The following is a 6,510-nucleotide window of genomic DNA, read 5'->3' as shown; positions in this document are numbered from 1 at the left end:
CATGACTCCACACAAAGTTGTATGACATGTATGCTTGTGCAGATCTCCATCCTGATCTTGGAGCCACAAACTATGTAAGGTGAGCAGGAGTAGTATGTTACACTTATGCCACAGGTGCACTGTAGCAAAGTTCAGAGATACATCAGCTTTCATGCCTCTTGATAATGTGCCTATGTGCTGAACTAATAGGTGTATACTTCAGTAGTTTTACAGATGCACTGCCATTTTACAGGCTAAGTCATGCAGATTTGGGAGGCTACACTGTATATTTAGGCAGCACTTTTAGGGGGAGCAGAGTCATTATTTCAATCTATAGGCAGTCTGAGAAGGCACATATTACTCTGAAGATATGTAGTAAGCTGTGTTTTGCCTACTGTCTTAAGGATGTGCACCCTTTCATGAGAAATCACATTACAAAAGGCTAGCAACAGGAACATGTGTGCCTGCATGTGTCTCATGTTTGTCAAAGGTACTAGCACTAAGGTGGCCTACAATATAACCTGTCCCAGTATATGCCTGTCACTATTACACTCTGTCCTAAGTATAAGTTGGCCTATGGTAGTGAGTATAGTACAGATATGCTTAGACACATGTTCCACAATGCACTATAGTAAGGCCGTATTACTTGCTGTTATCAGGGTAACCTCAACAGTCAGTAGAAGAATTGCCTGCTTTACTCTACATGATTATATGAGAAGTGCTTGAATGCTCATTTGGTTGAATCTCAAATAACTATGTTCAAATGATTGAAAGCCCTTTCAACTGAAAAAACATTTACCTGAATTCCAAATAAGTGAAACGTTATACACTGAAAATCACCCAAAGGAAAAAGCAGGGTCAGAGATTGCCTTGTATGCAAGGCAGATATCGCCTTTGAGTAGTCTGTATGAAACAGAATCTCTGTCACTTTATTCTGTTCATGCAGACTGCTCAGAGGTGATCTCTGCCTTGCATACAAGGCAATCTGTGACGCTGCTTTACTGGAAATGCTGCATCTCCATAAGCCAAATGGCACACAGGTTCCTCGTTTAAAGACCTTAACCTGGTATGTGGCATTAATAGAACCTGATGGAAGGACAGATTTGTCTACCAGAAGTTACCACACCTTTGAAGCAGACTCCCACTTCATGTCAAACAGAGTATCTCATTGGCCCTCTTCAAATGCAATTTGGATGAATGGATGGGTAACCATAAATTCACCCCAGGGGTTCCACCTGTGTCCCTCTTGGACAGGGGCAATAAGTGCTGATTGTGTAAATAAGGGTAGAACTTGGCTAGGCTTGTAAGGGCCCAAGGGCCATTCTCCTCATAAATTCCTATGATCCTATGATCCTATGTTTCAAAACATTTTTCTCCCTCCACGCCCCCTTACTTAAATATACTAATTCCATGGTTGCACAGCTGGGGAGAAAATTGAAAATACCACACAATGGGAATTGCCCTCAGTGTACAAAAAGAAACCACAGCAGCTGTGGTTATGTACAGTTAACACCAATCACCAGATAAAGCTTCTTCTTATATTTCTACATATTCTACTTTTGTATTTCAGAATGAGATGTAGCTATGCCATATTCAATGAAACAGACTTTAAGAGAAAAATGGTTATTCAACTAAACAGTATTTCATTCATTTCACCACACTGAATTGCCATTCTTTCAGCAAAATGACAGGCATTAACCTATACACATCTGTTGGCATGTATGATACATCCTTGCAACTGACATATAGCATATCTCCACAACTGTCTCTTTAATCATACTGGGATCTAAGGAGGTTATTCCTTTGTTTGTAGCTGCCATTCTACCAATCCAATGATATACAGTCTTTACTTTTGTGCCATGTGCTCAAAGGTGTTTGCATGCCTGGAAGATGAGGTGGATGGCAGATGGTAGACAGTTTCAGCCCTGCTTAACATGTCCTGCTTCAAGCATGTAGGACAGATGGATGGCACTTTTAAGGAAGAGAGGGGACTGACTAGCCTTTACATGACCAGGTGTGTCAGACAGTGACCCAGGACATAAAAGCCATGGTGGGGGTGCAATCACAGCAATATTGTCAGTGTGTTATGAAAATATACACCATACAAAGAAAATTAAAATTTTTACAGCAGCTGAGAGGTTAGCCATGGGGTTGGCCTCCTAGGAGAAATGGGCTGACAGAAATAAAAGATTTTTGGGTGTCCTTGCAGGGTAACTGGTTCTGATATTCCCTTGGATTTGACACTGACATCACAATGGGCACACACTTCACTGGTCTAATCAGTAATGCACCAGGTTAATACCTCTTACACAACATTTCTGCACAGTTGCACTGCATATAGACACCATAAGCTGACCAAACCACCTTTTGGCTATGAATTGTTTTAGGTAGGTCAGGTATATAGCCATGTCACAATGGCAGCAGAGGTAGGTGAGGTTTGTAGGGTACATCCTGCATGGACACCCTTGGAATGGATGACACAGGAGCACAGTTTTGGCACAGGTACCAATGCTCACTCTGATGCGTATTTTATTCTGTATTCACAGGGCAGTGCACAGTACAATGATACCTGTTAGAGACTGGGCCACAATATCAGGGTTATGTTGGTAGCCCTACTGGGGCTGATGATGACTTCATACAACACAGGGGCATTGTCTGTCAATGTACTGGGTGTGCAGCCACCATCAATACAGGCCAAAGATGTGGCTTCTCCGTCACAAAAACAAGAGAATCTATAGTGTAAGCACTTATCATCCAGAGTGGGGAGAAGGGATTCCCATGGCTTCAAACACCAGCAATGCTCCCTCTGCAGCTGTGGCAGCAGACACATGCACTGAGTTTGAAGTGAGTATACCTAACATTTTGCAGCCATGCAATGGTGTGCACTGATGTCACATCTCACATGTTACACCTGACAGACCAGCTGCACTTGGGCTCAATCATGAAATTTTCAACAGTATTATGTAAACACAATTCTCTGCAACCCAATCTGTCTTGGGCCTTATTGCTGTGATGTGTATGGTATCTAAAAGGACATGGAGGCCAGAGACACTGAAATAATTGGCCAGATGAGGGCTCCAATGGCACAAACCACCACCATGTCCACATTCATGCAGAAAAATGACAGAGGTACCATCAACACACTAACTGGCAATGCTGTCTAATGTAAGTGGATGGTATGTACCAGGACTGGCAATGTATGAGTATCATCACAGGAACATAATCCACACCTGCATCTGAATATGCACCATACTCCACCACCCCTCTTCATGTGGGCACCATGACTCTCACCTTCATTGACAGGATACCTTGTGTGTTGCTCTCATCCAGGTCACAGTCCTACAGCTGCACACTTTCTTTGTCGGGGGCAACCTCAAGTCCTAGTGAAACAACAAGCATAGTGGCAACATATTATGTACCCTGAATTGATCAAACCGACAGGCTCAACAAAGGCAATTAGTATATTATTAAACTTTATTTTCTTGAGAATAGCCAGTGTTGTTTATATCCAACAGTGGTTCAACAACACAAAAGTCTGCAATTCAGAATTATGTATGACACTGAAGTTAGACATATAATGTCCAGTATAAATCACATGAAGTCTAATGGACTACATTCAATTATATAAATAGTGAAAAACCTTGTGAGAAAGAGTATTAGTAACAGCAAAAGGTATAAGGATTATCATTTCACAGTACTGGAGTATAGGGATATTCTACTGCAAGGATTAAATCATGTTAATGGATTGATGTTTGAAAAGCAAATTACCTTCTTCAGCTCTATTACTGGTTGCTAAAAATCAATAGAAAATAAAGGGAATGCTGAGGAAAAAAAATAAGCAGCTACAAAAATACTTTGGCAGCAAAAAATGCATAAATAAGGCTACCAGTTTTATTCACTGGAAGCAGAGTAAGAATACAAAAGTCATAATAAAAGTTGTAGCTGAAGCTGAGATAGTTGTAAAGCAGCTAGACCAAAAGCCTTTGTTATATGAGGGGAATATAGAAAGCTGTATACACAGAGCTGCACACATTTGCATAAGACATTAAATTTCAAGAGAGTCAAATCCGGTGCTGTCACTAAAATAGACTTTTAGAAATGTAATAGTAAAGCATTGCATGTAGAGGATCCTGAATGCATGTCTACAAGAATAACTGCTGTGCTGCAAGAGCTGTCCCAAAGGAAGAGCGGATATCCAGACTGAATAACTTTATTAAAAACTCTGGAGCTGGAAGACCATTGAAGAAACCAACCAGATACATCAATAGTTGAAGACCTAAGTATTTTTCAAAAGACTGGGAAGTTGCATTGCTTGAAATGCCTATTTACTGTAAATAAATATCTAATTGTGATGTAAAAAGCCCATGATATTCTTAATGTAAAGTTAAGGATAATTTGAATTATAAATATAACATAATGCATGCTGATTCATATGTTGTTTAAAAAGGCATATTTTATAACTAGAAAAAAGAGGTTGAAATATATGGGTGTATATTTCTTTAAAAATGTTAATATTTAGCTAAATAAAGGGCATGTCATGTAGTACATTTCTTTCTAGAAATAGAGCAGATACCTAATGGAAGCTGCAAGCATATCCAAAGTGTCTGTGTTGTTTATTGTACATCCAAAAAAAGAAATGCACAAATGTTGCAGCGGTCATGCCAGCTCACAGTAAGGATGCTATCTATTATTCCACATTTGTATCAAGGATGCGTGAAACAAGGTGAACATTACATTTAAAGTATGAGATGTGACCCAGAGTAAGTTTGGGGTTGAGAGAGGAAGTAGGTTATGATGTTGAAGGGGTGCAATTAGTGGTTCAGCAGTAGATAAACAGGAAGAAGAAAAGTGCAGAGGAGAATGGGAATTTGGGGTACCATAAAACAGATGGGGCAGTAAAGTTAGGGGAAACTGGATGTCTATATCAGTAATTAAGTGAAATGAAGAGCAGGGAATTGTGAGAAAGGCTTGTAGGAGGATGGAGGAAAGAATATGCAGAACAGGGCAGAGAATACTTCTTCTGGCTTTTCCCAGTTAGGGGTCGCCACAGCGGATCACCTGTCCGCTCATTATTGGCAGTGGAGTTTTTTACGGTGTTGAGTTGCCAGCCCGGCGCCCAACCTTCCACAGAAGGCACACACATGTGTGCACTCATGCCTAGGGCCAATTTAGAGTGTCCAATCCACCTACAGAATGTCTTTGAAATGTGGGAGGAAACTGGAGCACCCGGAGGAAACCCACGTAACCACAGGGAGGACATGCAGACTCCACACAGAAGGCACCCCAGCCGAGAATTGAACTGGAGAACCTCTTGCTGTGAGGTGGCAATGCTAACCGTTGCACCACTAGGGCAGAGAATACTGGGGAGATAAAAACAGAGATGATGTTTAAAGGATTAATGGCGGTAAGTCTGGTGGTTGATCCACAGGTGCAGCTTAACGGTTGCTTGTATAAGTCACCTTGTCAAATGAAAAATTAGGATTTCCTGCAGCATGGCAAATATAGATATGCCAATAGGAGTACACAATGGAGCTTGCATACGTGGTGGGAATGTAGAAGGGTGAGAAGATTGCAGAAGGCAGCTGTTAGTAAGGGGTGTGTGGGAAAAGGTTAGACAGACAGTGGATGGTATGGTTATCTGAGTTCGGATGGAATTAAAGAAGAGTGGTTTTGTGAGCAGAAATTGACTGGCTTATGTCAGGATGGCTGAGGATTGAGACTGATAAAGAGATGAAGGAGGATGAGGTAAAAAGGACACAGGCAACAACAGTGGAAAATGTTACTTGGCAAAGAAAGTAGACGGGAACCAGGGAAAAATGATCCAGAGATAAAACAAAGGGAAAGGATGGGGTATACTTGAAGATTTGTAGGACATAAAAGTAAAGAGGGTAGATGACAAGGGTAGTATAATAGTAGGTCTAAAGGTGCAGGATGATGTAAGGAGTGAGTGGTAAGGATGCATGTGTAATTGGCAATAAGACAACAACTATGCTACAGACTGTTGTGTACAAACCCACCCCAAACAATGTTGTTATTGCTATTTGTTGGAATACCTTTGTTAGGTGGGCTGGGGAAGTTCACTGGATGAATATGATGTTCTATTGGTATATTTTCTTATTTAGAATTAATAAAGGTAATAAAGTAAACAGTCTGTTCCTGCACTGAAAATAAATCATGCACTCAGCTAAAACCATGACTTATTTATGCTTTGATCTGTATGTGTGATCTACATTACACTGGTGAAATCAAAAGGAAATTTAGAGAAAGATTTTAGACTCACATAAGCGGCAGTAAGAATATCTATATAGCTCAAACTTCCATCTCCAAAGTGTGGAACACTGCCTCTCATAATGTGTAATAAATAGGCAAAATGTGTAACACATTCTAACAGTTAACTTCGACCAGGAAGCTCATAGGATGGCTAAAATCTGTTACTTTGTATGCATAAAATGTTCCTTTAATTAATCAGAATGATTCACTATTATTTACCATAGATATTTAGAAAAGGTCTTAAAATGAATCTATGATAGA

This window comes from Protopterus annectens, chromosome 3.part1, assembly GCF_019279795.1.
Source record: "Protopterus annectens isolate FY-2018-M chromosome 3.part1, PAN1.0, whole genome shotgun sequence".
NCBI classification, from domain to species: domain Eukaryota; kingdom Metazoa; phylum Chordata; order Ceratodontiformes; family Protopteridae; genus Protopterus; species Protopterus annectens.
The sequence above is the reverse complement of the archived record's forward strand: the minus strand, read 5'-3'. Positions refer to the sequence as shown.